This window comes from Hyaena hyaena, unplaced genomic scaffold (assembly GCF_003009895.1).
Source record: "Hyaena hyaena isolate Hyena2069 unplaced genomic scaffold, ASM300989v1 scaffold_124, whole genome shotgun sequence".
Taxonomy (NCBI): domain Eukaryota; kingdom Metazoa; phylum Chordata; class Mammalia; order Carnivora; family Hyaenidae; genus Hyaena; species Hyaena hyaena.
Window position 1 is genome coordinate 953,961 of NW_024080755.1, and position 19,522 is coordinate 973,482.

Consider the following 19,522-nt stretch of genomic DNA (forward strand, 5'->3'; position numbering starts at 1 on the left):
GGCAAATTTTGTCCTAAGTGGAACTATTTACTGAGCCGTCACGTAGGGGTGCATAAACCCATTTAATTTTCTTAACCCCTCCATCAGGAAGGTTAATCATATCCCAGTTTTATAGATGGAAAGAAAACAAAAACAAAAACAAAGGCTCAGAGAGATTCCCTAACTTGCCCCAGTCATACAGCTGGGAAGTGCAGAATTTGAACTCCAAGGTACTTCTGCTCTTCTCTAACAACCCTGGGGGCTTTGCTCTTTTTATTCCTGCTTTGAGTTTTTGGATATCCAGGTGCTAGAGACATGTATCCAAGATACAGAGCAATGACCTTAATGTCAGTGCCAGGAATCCTGATGATTAAGCGTTGTTTTTCATGGATTTTATCAAAACAACGTGAAATACAAATGAAACACGAACTCCTTGTTTGTGACAATGCTATTTATTTCTAGGCACGAGCATTTCTTAGGAGTCTATCACTGCCCTCCCCCCCTCCCCCACATCAGGCTGGCCTGGAGTGAATAAAATAGTTTCCCGGATCCAGACCTACTGAATGAACGTCAGAGAGCAGTGTCCAGGAATGTGCATTTTTAGCTTCCTAGCAAGGTATCTTTCCACAAGGTGGAAGAACTGTATCTTGTAAAGCTGGAGGGACATTGCTAAGTTTCATGAGAGCTGGGATGTCTTTTCCTCCCCACTTACTGGAAATGCACATGTTTATTGGAGAGGGGAAGAACTTGGGATATTATGGGAACACGCCTAGTTTAATTAAGCAACCATTTACCAAGAGCTTAGACGTGTCAGGACCAGGGCTGGATCCTGGATGGCAGCTGAAGAAGATATAGGGCCGCTTCCCTACAGCTTCACGTGCAAACCCTTTACCAAGAGAACTCATGGGCCCTGGCTTCTCGTGGCTAGGGGTTGATGGCACAAGCGATGCCTCTCTACGCTCTGAGCCCTTGAAGTAACCAAATTCAATAAAGAAACACTCAACCCATAACCTGGTTTTGCTTATTGTTATGCATAGTACATTGTGTGTGTGTGTGTGTGTGTGTGTGTGTGTGTGTGACTGGATTAAAATTCTGTGGGCATCCATCCAGAAAAACCATGACAAGTTTCCGCGAGGACACAGTGGAGGACGGAAAGCCCTGGGATGGAAATTTCAGAGAAGCAGCTGTTACTCCCAGCAACTAAAGCTGTGTGTCCACTGGGAGAGAAAGGAGAGAGAACTCAATCAATTATTTGGACAATGTGCGACAAGCCTCCACTCCACAGCCCAATGAGGACACAGGGCTGCTCCAGGTAAATGTGGTTTATTCTCATGACTACATTTGCCTCCACCCTCCGGTGCCCTTCCTCCCCCCACGTCACTGTCTGCAGGTGCAGACAGACCCAGAATAGAACTGTAGAGCTGGAAGGGGTTTTTAGAGATCATCTATTCCATAACCTTCATTTGACTTGACAGATGAGGAAAATGAGCCTGGAAAGACAAAGCAACTTGTTAAGGATTAGACAACTAGTTAGTGGGGGCATCTGTGCGACAGTCATGGTCTCCTGACAAAGCTACACTCCCACCAGCACCCAGTCTTCCCAGAACCTGAACAAGATGAACGCTCTCTCTGGGATTGGGTGAAATGATGCCCGATAAATGAACTAAATCACAATCAGAGCCTTGAGGGTGCTTTTCACACGCCCTGCCTTCGCCCCGTCACCCCATCTGAAAGTAGGATCAGAGATGGTACATACACAGTGCTTTCCTTCCCTACTTTCATTTTTTTTTTTATTTCAGGAAGATGTAGGAGGAGAAAATATGCTGGCAGAAAATCTGAGCTCCTCTGAGATTATGAGTGGTTTGGGACAGCATAACTTAATGTCTGAGACATCATTTTAAAAGGAACTGCATCAGAGGAGATGATACAACCCGAAATTAAGTTTCCCTGACAATGAATCAGAGCACCTGATAATAATGACTAATTAAAAACAAGAATACCTAGCATTTATGCAGATATTTTCATCCCGGCCAAAGTCGCATGTGCTGATGAATTCCATTTTATCTAATTGCCGCCATCCCCATTTCATAGAAGGAGGTTAAGGCACTGGAGAAGCAAATTAATTAAGAGCTGATGCCGAAACCTGGTGCAGCCACTCTGGAGAACAGTTTGGAAGTTCCTCCAAAAGTTAAAAATAGAACCACCCTATGATCCAGCAATCGCACTACTGGATATTTACCCAAAGAATACAAAAGTACTAGTAAATAAATTACTAGTTTATAGTAATATAAAGTATCAAAGGGATACATGCACCCTGTTGTATAAAGCATCATTATCTATTATAGCCAAACTATAGAAGCAGCCCAAGTGTCCATCGACTGAGGAATGGATAAAGAAGATGCGGTACATGTATACAATGGAATATTACTGAGCCACCAGAAAGAATGAAATCTTGCCATTTGCAATGATGTGGATGGTGCTAGAGACTATAGTGCTAATTGAGGTAAGTCAGAGTAAGACAAATACCATATGATTTAACTCGTGTAGAATTTAAGAAACAAAACAAAGGGATGAGAGAGAGAGAAAGAGAGAGAGAGAGAGAAGCAAACCAAAAGCAGACTCTTGATTGTAGAAAACAAACTGATGGTTACCAGAGGGGAGGTGGGTGGGGGATGAGTTAAATAAGTGATGGGGCTTAAAGAGGGCATTTGCTGTGACGAGCAGCAGGTGTTGTATGGAAGTATGAAATCACTATATTGTTCACCTGAAACTAATAGTACACTACATGTTAACTGGAATTTATATTTATTTTATTTTTAAGTTTTTAAAATTAATTTATTTACTTTGAGAGAGAAAGATAGAGTGAGAGAGACAGAGTATTCACATGCACACAAGGTAGGGAGGGGCAGAGAGAGAGGGTGAAAGGGAGAATCCGAAGCACATTCCGCATTGCCAGTGCAGAGCCCAAATTGAGGCTTGAGCCCATGAACCATGAGATCATGACCTGAGCCAAAATCAAGAGTCAGATACTTAACCAACTGAGCCTTCCAGGATCCCCTGGTTTTTTTTTTTTTTTTAACTTTTATTTATTTAAGTAATCTCTACACACCATGTGGGGCTCAAACTCATGACCCCAAGATCCAGAATCACACGCTTTTCCAAGTGAGCCAGCCAGTTGCCCCAACTAACTGGAATTTAAATAAAAAGCTAAAAAATGGGGGTGGGGAAAGGAACTGATGCTGAATATCCAAAGTGGAAATGTAACTATCCATCTAAGTATTTCTTTCCCTTTTTAACTAAAAATAGAGTATTAGCCAATGTACAGAGAGATACGCTCTGAATTATTCTGACTACATTTCCAGCAAACAATCCCACCGGACTCTACCTCTCAACTTTTCATTCTGTACCAAGAAACTAAGTTCCTTCAATTCCTTTATATGCTTTGTACATAGAAGAAACATAGAATATTTGAGTAGGAAGGGAGCTTAGAGTGATGTAAGAAGCAAACAGGATTCTGGGGTAAGCCAGGCTCAGCTCTACGGGTTAATAGGTATGTGACGTTAGGGTGGTTGCTTTGCTTCTCTGTGACTCAATAGCCTACTCTTCAGAATAAGGTTAGCCCTAGTATCTGTGGGGTTACTATGTAACAGAAGCAAAGTGCTTACTTAGAACAGTGCCTGACATCTAATGAACCCTCAATAAATATTTAACTAGTGTCTTTCTTCCAGCACCTTCCATGGGGCTAGCACTGTGTTAGGTAGAATCACAGATAGCAAGAAGGAACCAAGAGCCAGCCAAAGTAATTGGAAGATCCAGATAGTGGATGGCAAATCATCTAATACAATCACAATAGGTTGGCATCATTTTGATTCAGTACCATATAACAGTAATAAGCAGCTATTTATTAAGGACTTACCCACTCCTATTATCTCATTTAATGTTCATAACAACCCTGTGTGTACCCATTGCATTGGATTACAAATAGCCATAAATTGTTTGCCATTTCTTCAATCAAGAGAAGGAGAGAGAGACTCCCAAGCAGGTTCTGCACCATCAGCACGGAGCCGATGCAGGGCTTGATCTCACGAACTGTGAGATCATGACTTGAGCCAAAATCAAGAGTCAGATGCTTAACCAATTAAGCCACCCAGGTCCCCCTGGCACTAGGTCTTAAAGAGCTCTGGCAGCTTCTGTTCTTGCTTTCTTGGAACCCAGCTGCCACGCTCCATGGAAACGAGTCTAGCCCGCCAGAGGCAGAAAATCCATGTAGAAAACTGAGTGCCCCAGCTGGTAGCACCAACTTCCAGTCATGTGAGTGAGGCCATCTTAGACGTTCCAGCCCAGCGGAACTTCCAGCTGAATGCAACTTTATAAGGGATCCTGACAATATGTGAAGCGGAGATGAGGCATCCATTGTCAATCCTGTTCGAATGGCAGAATCTTGAAAAAAATATATCGTTGTGGTTTTCAGCTACTAAGCTTTGGGTGCAATAAGTAACTGAAACACTCATATTAAGGATGAGAAACCGAGACTCAGAGAGTCTCAGCAACTTGTCTGTGGTCTCACAGCTAGGAGGTGGTATAGCTTGGATTCAAACCCGGACCATTCTGTGTCCAAATCCATGCTCTTGACCAAGGAATTAGATAATGCTTCCTATGAAATAGCCAAATTCTTTTTTTTAAGTTTATTTATTTATTTTGAGAGAGCTAGAGTGAGTTGAAAGGAGCAGAGCGAGAGGGAGAGAAAGAATCCTGAGCAGGCTTTGCATTGTCAGCACAGAGCCCAACGTGGGGCTTGAACCCACAAACCATGAGATCATGACCTGAGCTTAACCAACTGAGCCACCCAGGCTCTCCTGAAATAACCAAATTCTAAACAATATCTCATATGTTCATTTCTCTTCTTTCTCTATTTAGACATTACACGGGGGAGGCCGCATGCATCAAAGAGATAGCATGTCACACTTACGACCCTAGAGAATAAAAGCGTTAGAGCCGGTAATGTAACAAAGGTGGTCATTGCCAAGATCTCACTTTTGGAAAATCAAATCAGGCTGCCTCACTGGGATATGGGTACAGAGTGCTGAATTTCTTTCTCTTTTTATACATTAAAAAAAAAAAAAGATGTAAATGAACATGTTCTGCTCTCACCGTTAGGAAATCGGAGGAACATGAACACTTAGGGTGGTGAATAGAAAATGACGACAGGTGGTGGCTTGGCTCTGAAATTCTCCAGGTGGGGCATTCTGAGAGAAGGAAAAGAAAGCTTGCTTTCATTACAACATTTTCTGGGTCACAGAGAACTTTGAGGTTTTCCAGGAAAACTGGCTTATAAGTGTGTATTTTTCTAACAGGAATACATTTGTGTTTCAAAGTATCTTCAAGCCTACCATAAACCTATCATTTCCTGAAGTTCCTTATTGCCTGAAAAGCTGCTGGAGCCATTTCTTCAATAAGCAGGGGACACCTCCTCTGTGTAGGTCTTTAAGAACTCTTTGTATCAAAACCAGAAAGTGTTTTTGTTTCAATATGCAGGAACATCGGCCCAGAAGTCACTCATCCTGTGAACCCCAGAAGAGAGCCATACTGAAAAGAGATGAAGACAAGGACATTGAGCAGTTAAGATGATATGTCACAGGGTTTGTAAATTACAACTGGGTTTTTTGCTCATAGGTGACCTTCTTAGTCACTCATTTAAAGCCTATTTACTCTTATGTTATGCCCAATTCTAACGAGCCTAATGCTCCCATTTCCTAGCTTGCATAAGGTTAGAGGAATCAGATGGGAAAGTAAGGTACTGCCTGAGGCAGGAATCTTGGAGACAGAGAGAGAGCAAACAAACCAAGTGAGTCAAACAATATCACAACCTGGGGTGACTTTGCTTAGACACAAGTGACTATGGCCTCATGTGTTCTTGAAGGCATGAAAGCCACCGAATGCAATGTACATTGGGTATTCAGGGAAATGGCCCTCAAAGGTTAAATTGCATTTTTGTTTGAGAAGGCAGAGAAGCATATGAAACCTTTGAGAAACATTTTAATGTACAATAAACTTAGGAAAATTTCATGTGTCACACTTTATTCCTTTATAATCAGGGAGACGTCACTGTAATTTTAAAAGGCAAAACCTATTCCTAAGTGGAAACAGTGGAAACCACATAGACTTCTCTTTATTCACCACTAAAAGGTGGCCAAATGAGCTGTTTCACACAGGAAGACAGACAGAGCATGGGCATATTTTTATCCCCAGATATTTTGTGTTCGATCTATTGCAACACCGGCAAAGGAGTCAAAGAATATGGAAAGGTGAAATGATTCAACTAAGGTCCCTCAGGGAAACCATTAGCCCAGGCAAATCAAGGGGGCCAAGGGGAAGGGAATGCCTAGTACACGCTGGGCGCTCATTAACATTTGCAAAAGGAAGAAAGGAAATCCAAAGACCGTGAGCTGTTTGTGAGAAACATTTGTTCTTGGTTTTTTCCAAGACTCTCGGCTACAACAGAAGAAGAACTGTGGCCCCAGGGACACCAGTGGGCTGTAACTGTGTTGGGGCCCAATGCGACCCAAAAGGCAGGCTGAAACGCTCTCCGTGAAGTGAAGCAGGAGTCAGAACTCACATGCACCCCACATGATCAAAGGATGGCATTTACGCAGGAGGGAGGTTATAAAGTGTGTTGAGAAACTCCTAATACTACTACTTAGTATTTCCACAGCGCTTTCCCTCTTCAGAAGCGCTTTACAAACATTAACTAATTAAACCAGCATGACTTCTGGAAGGGAAAATTGAGCCTCTGCAATCTGTTTGAATTATCTGAAAAAGCTAATAAAATGAAGATATAACGTTCATGAAGAGGAGTACACAGAACTGTAAATAGCTTTGGGAGGGATTAGATATTGAAGTTTGGAGGTGGCATTAAGGAGCCTCAGAAGTTGTTTATGGCAACATCATGTCACTACCTTGACAGCCCCAAAGGGAGACCAAGTAGCAGACACCATAAAGCATCCTCCTGCGAACAGCCTGGGTGCCTGTGGCTGGTGTGGTCCCCTCTCCTTAAGATTCTTCTGTGTGGGGCTTGTCTGAACCCTGGATAGATAGGAGGAGGAGCCTGCATCCTGGATCAACCAATCTCTGTCCACCGTCTCTACAGAAGGGGCCTCAGAAAGAGGTGCAGGGAGCAGAACCCCCCCCCCCCCCACCGCCCGTGCCCTCCACCTACCAGATGCTCAAATATTTGGTGCTCCTGCTCAGTACATACGCATTTCAAAATATTCACAGATTTGAGACCCCTTCTTGGGAGGATGTATTTGGCATTGAAGCAAAAAGCATCATGTATAGCTGGAAGTAGGAGTTCTAGTAAAAGAGAAAGGAAACAGGACCAGGGTTTGGGAGACTGTACTATTTATTGCTCCAGCTGGGTGACTAAGAAGAAGATGAGTGACCCCAGACAAGAGCTTAGTCCATCTGACCTTCACTTTCTTTTCTGCAGGACAGGACCAGTGATCCTCTGGGGTCCTAGCCCTAACATTCTCGGAGTCTGTGGTCACACACGGCAGGCCCTAGGGGCGGTGGGTCCTTAGGTTGAGACTACTTGCTTTATGGCAGAGTCATCAGGCTGCCCAAATTACATGAGTGCTGCTGGGTATTTGGACAAGGCCCCAAAGAAAACACAGGTAAGTCACAGAGAATGGCTAGGCTGAATGCCTATCCATATGACAAGGTAGTCGGAGCAAAGGCTGAAAACTGGAGCCAAATTCTAGTCTGTGGTTTCATGTTTTGTGTGGTCCACATTGTAATTTTTTTTTTTTAATATTTGAGTTAGTTTTCAATGTTTTAAAAAATAAGGGGATTATACCTAAACACTTGAACTCCAAATCTCTCTTAACACATTAGACAACCTCATTGTACCAGACTAATTTTTTCCACCACAGCAATCAGCTGGAGATGAGAAGTGTCTGCCCTCCTGGAAGGTGCCTGTGCTCTCTAGCTCCCCACCGGGGTGGCCCCCTCCCCATTCCCACTGCCTGCCTGGTCCTTGAGGCACCAAAGATGGTGAGGATGTAGGGAGCAGTTGTCTGTTACATTGGGCTGCACGGGAAGCTGAGGGTGTGGGCTGCCATTTCTCTGAGGACCTAACAAAACTGGGGAGCCCCGGGATGGGTCTCAGGGTGTCACCACTTGCTGTTCCCGAAGAACATCTCACACCAAACTGCCCATCAAGGTTGTGCCATCAATGGAGTAGTTCGAACCCCGAGTCAGGTGAAGGACACTCTATGTGGTGAGAAGGGCCCTGAACCCAACCAAGCCCCACCCCTTCTTCTTTTGTCAGTTTGGAGATCCAGGCACCATGAGGCTGGGGAACGTGAGAGAACAGAATAGTCAAGTGCTGAAACGGTGAGAACATCACACTCACCCAACGAACACTTTATGGGTGGGCGAGCGCTTCATGTCAATCTTCCCCAAGACGGTGCTATTTTACAGGCGAGGTTCAGGGAGCCCAGAGCGGCGAGGCTCTAGGAAGCAGAAACAGAGTCAGGAGACCAGCCCACCTTCTCTGCTCCATGGTTGCCGTTCTCTCTTTGCACCCGGAGAGTCTGGGGCAGAGACTGGAGACTGGTGTTTACCCCACCAGACAGGAAGCAGCGAGAGAGCATGAGAAATGTCCATGGATCCTAAGGCCAGTTCTTCAGCTCTAGGAGAAGAGCAAAGAAGAAAGATAAAGACAATAAGTGATGGGAGGGCTCAGACCCCAACCTGCTTCAGTTTTGTGGGAAAGGAGAATTGAAAACAAGAAAACCAAACAAAAAATGATTCTGGCTGTCTACACAGAACAACTTACTTGATAGCGAATTGACCATTCTAGTTAAAATCTTCTTTGCAGGGGTACCCAGGTGGCTTAGTCGGTTAAGCGTCTACTCCTCTTGATCTCAGCTCAGGTCTTGATCTCGGGGTCATGAGTTCAAGCCCCTCATTGGGTTTCGTGCTGGGCGTGAAGTCTACCTAAAACAAACTAACAAAAAACAAAACAAAACCAAAAAAAAAAAAAAACCCACACATGAAATCTTTATAGAACAAATCTTTGCATACCACAAAGGGAGAGAGGGATGGAATAGCAGACTTACGATGATATAGCATAGGGGCTAAAAATCGGACAGACACCCCACTTCCCAGGCCATTTCTTCCAGTGGGTGCTTGGAGAACAGGAGAAGCAGAATGTGCCGATGGACAGAGAAAGAGCGTGGTGCCCAGGAGGGAGAGACATGATGGCTGTTGGTAGAGGGGATGAAATCAGCATAAGAAACCTGCTCAGAATGTCTGCCGACCTCTCCCTCGCTTTAAAACACCAGTGTGCCGTGCAAATAAAAATGGGCTCTCTCCTGTCCGGACTCTGCCCAAGCCAGACTACCCTGTTCTTACCACTTGAACACATCTCATAGTCCCTCCTCCCAGCCTGTCTCTCCAAGAGATCTCCTCTTCTTTCCCTGCTTCCTTGCACCTGCATTTGTCTAGGGCCTCCCCAAGCCATCTCTTTCCCCAGGTGCCATTTTTCTTTCATACCCTACCCAGGAGTTCTGACATTTGGCATCACTGCTGTTCCTCTCTGAGTTAACTGAACCTGCTATTGGTAATACAAATAGCGAACCCTAATAGAGTACCCTAAGCGCCTTGCATGGATTAATTGCTTTAAATCTTCACTGGAACTCTATGAAACAGGCGCTATTATTAGCCTCCTTTCACAGATGAGGAAACCAAAGCACATGGATTTGTCCAAGGCCAGCCAACTACTTAGTGATGGTGTACGCATTAGCCTGCTAGGGTGGCCGTAACAAAATGCGGCAGGCTGGGGGGCTTAACAGAAATGTATTCTCTCACAGTTCTGGAGGACAGAAGGCTAAGGCCAAAGTACCATAAAGGTTGGTTTTGGGCAAGACTCTACTTCTCGGCTTGTAGACAGCCGCTTTCCCCTAGGTCCTCATGCGGCCCTTCCTCCATGCTTTTGAGGAAACAGAGAAAGCTCTTATGTCTCTTCCTCTTCCTATAATCCTAATTATAAGAATCCTAATCCCATCAGGGCCTCACTCTTTTCTTGTCATTTAATCTGAATGATCTCTCTAACTACAGCCACATTTGGGGCTTTGAGATATGAATTTGAGCAGGGGATTGGGATACAGTTCAGTCCATAACAGTGTGATATGACTTTTTTTTCCCCCCGCTCATTGATTTACTGAGCACCTATTAATTGCCAGGTGTTAAGTGTCTGGAGACACAGCAGTGCAAAAGTCAAACACAGGCCTTGCTTCTTAGACTGTAAGCTCCCATCATCTAGGGGGAGAAAGGGACGCTAAACGAGGGACACGCCACGTCATTAAGCAATCGGATCACTTCGGACAGTGGGTAAGTGTTGAGGCGATAGTGATAGAGTGTGCTATTGGGCTCCTTGGGCCAAGCAAATGTGGAACCGGGGGAAGAGTTTCCCAGGCAGAGGAAAGATAAGTGCAAAAGTCCTGAGGCAGAAATATGTAGAAATGTGTGTTAGAGGAGCAGAAGGGAGGCTGGCCTGGCTGAGTCAGGGAGAGAGGAGGAGAGGGGTTTGGGATGGGAGGATGGGGCCAGGTCATAGACCGCTTCCTAGGTTGTGGGAAGGAGTTTCGTATTTAGTCTAAGAGCAATGGGAAGCCATGTGAAGGTTTGCATTCTGATTTATGCTTTCAAAAGACCCCTTTAGTGGTGTAAAGAAGAACTCTAGGAGGGTAAGGGTGCAAGCAGGGACCCCAATGAGGAAGCTCTTCATTTGTTCACTGAGCAGCTACCGGCCAGGTAACGTGCTGGCACCCACCCCGGGGAGCTGAGGGCCTCCCGTGTTGCAGGAGGAGGCTCCCGGACCTGGTGGTCCCAGCCCAGGGCACCTCCAACCTCCCATTAAGGTGTCAAATGGGTCAAGACCTCCCTGAAGGCTGAGCTCTGTGGCCCAGGCTGCACGTGGGGAAGGAAGGAAGGGCTGAGTGAGGAGAGCTGGTGTAGAGCACGACTTCTCTGCAGATATGGGGCTCGGCCGGGCATTGAAGGACGGGCGTCCCAGAGAAAGGGGTGCCTTCCGTCCATGGGGATAGGAGGAAAAGGCGCACAGGTGGAATGGAAACACCAGCAGCAATAGCACGGGCTTATTTTGTATAAAGGTTCACTCACCACCTACTCAGCTGAGCACATGCTCTGTCCCCCCGGGCCCGGGCTCTGAGGGATATGTACGGATGACTCAGACTGGGCTTCTACCATGGAGGGGTTTCCATCTAGCAAGGAGGATAAGGCAGCCCCATGATCACCTGTCACAGCCCAGAAAGTGAGGTGTCCCATCGGAGAATCAGAGACAGCACTGAGGGCCATGCCTGTCATGTCTAACTGCAGAAGCAGGGATGCACCCTTCCCTACCTACACATGCAGATGCGGACCACGCTTCATAGTCTCCGAGTGTCTTCACGTTTATCCACACGAGTGCCCTGTGAAGTATGCATAACAAGGGTGGCAGGTAATTCTGGTTTCCACGTGAATGCATGCGGTGCTCTCTCAGTGGGGACCCAACCAGGAACCCTGGCACCATGGCCACGCAACTCTCCACTTTCGTGACCCACCATCAGTGGAGGGCTGCTGGGGAACCGACACGCAGGCGGTGGCAACGAGGAGAAATGGGTAGACTCAGGACATCGTAAGACGGTCCGACTGGCAGGACCTGCTGTTGGATTGAGCTTGGGGGTGAGGGAGAGAGAGAAATCAAGAATGTTGCTAAGATTTACAGAGGACAGAGAAAATACAGATGGAGGGGTCGCGAGGGAAACAATTCAGACATAGCACTAGTCTGGTGACTAAGAGGCTGATTCTAGGCAAGCATTTCCTCCTCCGGGGCCTCAGTTTTCTCATCTGTAAGATAAAACTTTTAAGACCAACAACTAAAGTTGTGTGTGTGTGTGTGTGCGCGCGCGCACACGCGTATACCAAAATTTATGAAAAGGACATGATGACCATTCCTCAACATGAGACAGAGCACAGCAACATAACGGAAGGCCCTTGGTACGCCTGTTCCCATTGCACTCCCCCCTCCTCCCTCACCTCGGATGGAACCAGACTCCAAGCCATTGAATTTGGCATCTGTCATCTCTAGTCACCTTTCAAGGGTTAGTAATGATTGGGTTGTTTTCCTGCATCTTATGATTTCATAATGCCTCTCACTTTGGTTTTTGTACTGTTGATTTGCAGGTGACAGGAAGCTTCCATAGGAGGCTACCTCATCTGTTTTCCACTGACATCCTAGGAGAGGAGCTGACCGGGGTCGGTGCCCTCCAGCTTTTCGGAGGAGCAAAGTGTGGTTCACAGTGGGATATGCCACAGCACATCCTTGACCACATTTTCTTTTCTTTTTCTAAATTTATTTTTGAGAAAGACAGAGACAGAGAGCGAGTGGGGGAGGTGCAGAGAGAGAGGGAGACATAGAATCCAAAGCAGGCTCCAGGCTCTGAGCTGTCAGCACAGAGCCTGATGCGGGGCTCAAACTGTGAGCTGTGAGATCATGACCCGAGCTGAAGTCAGACGCTTAATGGACTGAGCCACCCAGGCCCTCCTTGACCACATTTGCAACACAGTTCATGCCTTGCTTTCTAATGCTGGTTCTCTTTTCATGCACATTTGTAACCATAACTAGACCAAGTTGTGGAGAGCAGGGATCTGTCCCCTGAACTTGTGACCAGTGTGGTGTGGTTACAGGGTTCAGGCTTCAGTCAAGGAAACAGTGATGAAGGGAAAGCAGGCCCACATGGTGGGGAGGTTTCTAAAGCCACAAACACAGGCAAGGGACGCAGGCGTTGGATCCAAGGAGAGGAATAGCACAAATAGTGCCCAGCGGAGTAATCAGGAAAGAGTGTGATTGATCAGGCACAATTTGGCTCTTATAAGCCCAAACCCTGATGTTTGAAGAGCAAAATAAATGACGCTTCCACTTGTCCATGACAACAAGCCCCCTGTGATCTAGGAGTAGAACATGTGACTGCAATATCCACGGAGTGGCCATTCCTCCCAACGACAGGGGCAAGACTGGGAAGAACCACAGGGTTGGGTCTTAGATGGGCAGTGCTGGTCCCTGAATATGATCACTAGCGCGGAGCAATGACATGCCTCTTGTCATTTAAGCTAACAAATAATAGGGCGCTATTACTTTTATTTCCTCTATTTTTAGAGCTAAGGCAACAGAAGTTCCGAGTGGTTAGTAACTTTCTCAGAGTCACCGACAGAGCAAATGGGGGAGTCAGTATTCAAACACAGATCTGCCTGCCTCCAGCCCCTTGATTCTTTTTTTTAAAATAGTTTTTATTTATTTTTGAGACAGAGGGAGACAAAGCATGAGCGGGGGAGGCCCAGAGAGAGAGGGAGACACAGAATCTGAAGCAGGCTCCAGGCTCTGAGCTGTCAGCACAGAGCCCAATGCAGGGCTCGAACCCACAGACCGTGAGATCATGACCTGAGCCGAAGTCGGACGATTAACCAACTGAGCCACCCAGGCACCCCTCCAGCCCCTTGATTCTTAACTGGATTTCCATGTCATCTCCTACAATGGCTCTCCTGTTCCCCAGTAAGACTTGGGCTCTGAACTATTTCTCTACCAGCCTTGTGAAGGTAGGTTTGCCCCAGACCCAGCCACTGGGACTGCGGGAAGACAAGGACTATTTTATTACCATCTCAAAGCCAAGCAAATCAGCATACGACCTTGGCCTCATTAGCAGGAGGCTTAATCTCCTCAGGTAGCCCATCTTGGCCAATTACACTTTTATTATAAGCAGCTGTTACGTTTGTGCTTCCCAGGTTACTCCTAGCTAAACCTGAGCAATGAAGCAATTGCAAGTACCGGAGGGATACTGACAATTAGCCAGCCCCAAGTTCAAGGGCAAAAACAGTCCTAAGGGCCCTAGTGATTCTTTAGCTCCAGGACAAATGCGTTTTTCTGCCACTAGACCTGCGTTCAGCTACATAACATTTTTCCAGGGGAAACGCACTTAGGGATAGAGCCTGTGTAAATATGTATAAAGACAGATGCGTATAGCAAATCAGGTTTTTTCCTATTCTGTGGGCTTTTTCCGCTGTTACAGAGGATCTCAAGTCTGACAAAATAGCTCCAGAGTTAATGTTCATCAACATGTGTCATAGGAATGTTAGAAATCTGGCTATGTTGTAATATTATATGTATTATATGTATGCATATAAAATTTATTTATGTCTTTTCAAGAGAGGAAACAGAAAGGAAACACGTTGGCCCAATGGAAAATAACTCAGATCTTATGGTTTCTAAGCTTTTAGGGTTTGATAATCAACAATACGATATTACAAACCTGTTAGGGTTTGCTATTCAATAATACAAAGCAAAAAAATAAGACAACTATAAATAAATCCTGTCTAGCTGATCTAAATTATAGGACTCATGCGGCTCTAGCAAACCCTCTTCCCCTAGCCACGGTGTGATTCTTCCTGATTGAGAATCGAGTTTCTGGGCTACTTCGCAGAGAATGAAATTACAAAACACAAGCTAGCAGATTTAAAAAAATATTGTCACCAGGTATCCCTGCTGGATATCAAGTGACTGGGTCAGAAACTCAGTCGGAAACTCTGCTTAAGGAAGAGCAGAACAAATCCCCCTCGCCTAGGAGGCCAAACAGAGCATTGTTTTAGTTCCGTGGGAGATAACGACAATGGAATAGAACATTGTCCTGGGTAATGGTCTCCTGCTGGTGGGGAAATGCGGAGGCAAAACCGAGGTGCTCAGCAAAAACAAACACGGGGCTGAACTGCTACCTTCTTTTTAAAGTAAAAACTGTTGATCCAGCAGGCGAGCCCCTCCCAGCGGCTTCCATTCGGTTGTAAAAGTCTTGCATTTGGAGGTGCTCGGGGCTGGAATGTTGCTGGGTGGGGGGCGGGGTACAGAGGCTAACTGAACTAGTGTGGCTGAGCCCCTCGCCTCAGAGATAGGCGTTGGGGACCATTTTGAAATTCACCAGCCGCTGGACAAAACAGGCTTTCCATAAAAACACAATCACTGCATCATGCTTCAGGACCAGCTGAGATCTCGCCTCACCTCTACTCATTTTAGGACTGCTGATCACACCGACGTACTTTGTATGGGTAAAGTTCCACATCCGTTGAAGAGAAAACCTTTATTTTGTAAGTATTAATCGGGCTGCCTGAAGAATGACACCAGGGATCCATTCATTTGACACAGAAATCAGTACCTTCCAATTTTTCCCCCTTGTAAAATAACACTAAATGTAGAGACTCTCTAATGTGTCCCTCAAAACAGAATTAAATCAGATAACAATTTAAAGGCAAGAAAAATGCAAGTAGAAAGTATTTAAAATGTGAAATTTTGGAAAATAAACATGGCTTCATGTTTGAGACAAAAATAAATGTAAATTCAGGACCAAAGTCATCCTTCAACCCACCAAAGCTTTTGTAGAACACACAGCTCAAACTCTACCACACAGATGGAAAACAGTCCGAATACAAGCTGGCAGTATTCTTTCATTCCACAAACTTCTACAATCTCCATTAAAGCTGCATGGCATTCAGAAGTTGAGGTCCAATTCATCTCTGCTGTTAATGAGACATTTTACAAGCGTATTTTCTTCTTGGGAAAAATTTTTGAATTGGGTAAAACAAATGGAAAATGGATATTTGAAAAAAAAAAAAAAACACCACCACCACCACAACAAAAAACTCCTGCCTGGACAGGTGATTGATTTGCTTAGAATTCTCCGGGCAAGCATTACATTTCCTGATAACTGCCATTTCCCTCCAGTTCCAAATTCTCTCTCCTTGGGGCTGACACAGGACACGGAAATACCAATTCATGATGGTGACGTTCCCTTCACGCATTTCAACAAGAGAATTATTTCGTATCAGCTGTCGGGGCGTCCCTCTAACTTTTGCCTTTCCTCTATGAGATCAGGTTTTTCTACAAAGAAGGATGCCAGATAGATTGCTAGTAATAGGAACTAGGTGTTCAGAGTCACAAACACAGTCTTTTGATGCTTTGCATGGCGACTATCTGTGTGTTTTAGTGTTGCTTAGTGAACCTGAATACCCAGTGGAGGGTGGCAATTTATTTGATCATTATTATTATTATTACTGCAGTAATTAGTCTGGTATTTCTAATTTAAAGACATTCATTAGGGGGAAAAAAACCCCAACAACTCAATGATGAGATGTTTCTGCCTTCAGTTACCTGTATGTGATTATCTCATCTTCCTCCTTCACCTTTCTGGGTTGATAAGAGCTCTTTGGTGAAAAAATACTCCAGTGGGCGATGAAAGGCATCAGTTAGTATTGAAGGTGCTTTGGAAATTTGGTCAGTAATGTAAATTACATCCTAGAAACCTTTGGTCAAGAGAATAAATGGGGAGCATAATAAGCAAGAACTAGTTTGAAGACCAGGAATAAAGTTAAGGGGGAGGGAAGTAAAAATTATGTAGGAACAGAAAAACTTGAAGTCGGTGATCTAGCCGCTAACGAACAAAGTTAGAAGGATAAGAATTTGGATTAGGCCGACTCGGTTCAAGTTGTTACAAATAATGGGGGAAAAGTAAAGCAAACAGTTTTCCGGTAAGCGGTAAGTCCCCAGGTACTCAGGGCTGGGCAAACGGAACGAGCTATGGAAAAGGGATGATGACGAGTAATAAACAGGAAGGTGCTGAGACACTTTGGGCAGTTCAGATCTCAATGCCTCCTCTTCCGCAGTATCTGAGTGCTTCATGCAAAATGAGGAACAATTACTGAATTCTGTCTTCATCTTACATGAATCTGGCCACGAGTTTTTACATCTCCTTCAACTTGTCAGCATACCTAAAATATTTGCTGGGCATTACACTGATCCCACAGCCCAAATCCTGTGCACCCTGATAGGTGTGGGAAGTCCAAACCTGCATCACTTTAGGACTTGCCCTAAAGCAGAGTTCTCCAGGAATGCACATTTTTCCTCCTGAAAATCTGCTTCAATAAAAGCAAGGTCCAGGCACCCAGGGGAATGCTCAGATTAAAGAATCTGGCAGGGAAATTGGTAGTTTTGAAGGCTGTGTTTCAACTCCTATTTTTAAAAGAGTCCTAGGAACATTGCATTTAACATGAAATTTCTGTAAGAAAAAGTTCATGGGAATTATTTTAAAGTTTCTGAAAAGCCTATACGGTACGGGTGGGAAGTTTTCAACTTCAGAGACCATTTTTTTTTTAAAAGGAAACAAATTTCAATCACTTTAATATACACTTTAAAGGCAATTTATGATAACTGCTGCCCTCCAATGACTAAGGCTACCGCGAACTTTCCAGGCTGAAACATTCATCCTTGTATTCAAGAAAAACCCTCTCCACAATTTTGAAAAATATTAAAAATATGGAAGCAATTGTAAAATCACTTTCACCTGTGCAATATCCTTTTTCATGAGGCGCTCCAAATTACATAGCTAGGGTTACAGATTTTCACAAACACAGTTTCATTTGTGATAGTTCTGTGGCTGTAATTTCAGGTTGCTATTTATTTCACTCTATTGAAAGGTATGGGGTTATCTTCGCCTTATCTTCCTCCTGTTACTTAAACCATCCAAGAAAATGTCAAGAAATCAAGTAAGAGGAAGAGGAAACAGGACGTAGAGTATTCAAAGGACTGAAATCCACCACATGAGAAAAATTAAGTTGATGATAGTCGGGGTTACCTCCCTTCTCCACGTCCTCCATCTGCACAATGGGCTAACGTCCTGGGCTGGGGATGTCAGGATGAAGAAAGAAGTCCTCAGCCGCTGCAGAGATGCCAAGAACACAGCCAGCTGTCTCCTGACTTAGAATATCTGAAAGCTTCCCGGCCTCTCCCAGGAAGCCCATCCAAATCCACCCGGCGTCAATTTGCCTTCTAGAAGCGACAGGATACGTACACGGATCTGGGCAGTGCTTACATTTTTGGTTTATTGGGTTTATGGGGTCTCTTTGGAACTCTCTGCGATTAAAAAAAAAAAAAAAACTGCAGAGGCGTAGGGGCGGGGGACGAGGTGGGGAGGAAAGGAGTCGAGCGAAGGAGAGCAGAGCTGGGGAGACAAGCAGGGGTGGAGACCCTGGGAGGGAGAGGAAAAGCCGAAGGCGGAGAGCGCAGCCAGACGACGGGCAGGGGGAGGCAGGGCGGGCCGGGAGCCGCGTCCTGGGCCGGAGGGCCCGGGCTGGGCTCTACGGGAGGTCGCTGCGGAGCCCAGGGCAGCCCGCGGAGCTGGGTCCCCGCTCCCGGCCACCTGCCGCCGTCTCCACCCCACCCCCAGCCCCAGCCGGTGCGGTCGCCTGGGGAAGGCACGACCCGCGGGACGCTGCGCTCTCTCCGCCCGCCTCTCTCGGCCGGGGATCCGCAGGCTGCGACCCTGAGCGGCGGCTGGGGCGGCTCCGGGCCGGCCGGGGGGCTCGCCAAGCTGGGTAGGGTGAGCGCCTTTTACTGGAGGTGGCGTTTGCAGGAGGGGAGGAGACAGGGCCACCAGAGCCTCGGGGACCCGGGCAGGGCCCGGGGCCGGAGCGAGGGTCTGCGTCGGGCTCGGAGTTCTGCCTCTGGCAGGGGGCAGCCGAGCTCAAAATGCAATCCTGCCGGCCCGCCCGCCCCCTCCGTCGCGGCAGTCCTTCCCTTGGGGCTGGGGAGGCGCCCCCTGCCCGGAGTCGCCGCGTTCTCGGGGTCCAGGCGCCCCCCTGCACGTGGGGCCCGGGAGGGAGGCGGCCCGCGCGCCGACGGCTCTGAGTGCAGGGGCCCCGCCCGGGGCTGGGGTCCCCGCCCTCCCGGACACCTCACCTTCGCGTCCGGCCCCGCCTCGGGCCGCGAGGAATAGGGGCGAGGCGAGGGCTCCGAAGAGGCTGCAACGCCAGCGAGCCCAGAAGCGCCTTCTCGCCCTTTCCTCCCGGGCCCGGGCCCTTTACCCCAGAACCCCGCGCGGGAGGGGGCTGGGAAGACAAAACAGCCAACGCTTTCCCGCCCACGGCTGCAGAGCACTATCTCGGTGGCGCTCCGGGCCCGGGGACGTCGCCTTCCCCGGTGCCTTGTGGGGGTGGGCGCCAGGCTGGGCCTCTTGACAGTTTCACGCCTACTTATAATTCCCCCCTGGCTTTGCACGGGGATAGCTGCGCCCTCCCTTTGGAGAAAGTGGCCGCGGCTGCACGTGAAGGTAACTCTCAGGTGACCCCGGGGAAGGGCGCAGTCCCCAGGGCAGTCCAGACCCGGACCAGGAGTTAGAGGTCAGGGTTCCATCAGAGAAAATCAGCGACATTTAAAAACAACTTCTAGTAGGACTGGGCCTAAATTTAATTAAAAAGAAAAAACAACTTAAAAGATCTCAAAGCATCCAGTTTGCCTTTTTGCTTCAATTTAAAAATTAGTAACTTTTTCAGTGGTTCAGAGGCAGGTAAAAGATGATGTTCTGGCCACCCTAGGCTCGTGTCTAGTTTGCTTTCATGTCCCTCCTTTCTCTGCCAGCTGTGTTACCAGTGTCTACATAAAGGATCT

At 46.6% G+C, this 19,522-nt stretch overlaps 1 long non-coding RNA gene across 6 annotated transcripts; it reads right to left on the bottom strand.

Annotated features, from left to right (window-relative positions):
- Positions 1 to 1,286: 1,286 nt before the first annotated feature.
- LOC120235150 lies at positions 1,287 to 18,969 on the bottom strand. Of its 6 annotated transcripts, none has more exons than XR_005529319.1 (8): positions 18,815 to 18,969; positions 11,404 to 11,471; positions 9,099 to 9,243; positions 8,816 to 8,986; positions 8,390 to 8,668; positions 7,196 to 7,329; positions 5,131 to 5,225; positions 1,287 to 1,469 (listed from the first exon to the last, which is right to left on the bottom strand). It is a non-coding gene; the product is annotated as an uncharacterized LOC120235150 (long non-coding RNA). The 6 variants fall into 6 exon arrangements; XR_005529323.1 differs by having other exon boundaries at positions 8,526 to 8,668; positions 18,815 to 18,968; XR_005529322.1 differs by lacking the exon at positions 7,196 to 7,329 and having other exon boundaries at positions 18,815 to 18,968.
- Between the last annotated feature and the right edge of the window lie 553 nt (positions 18,970 to 19,522).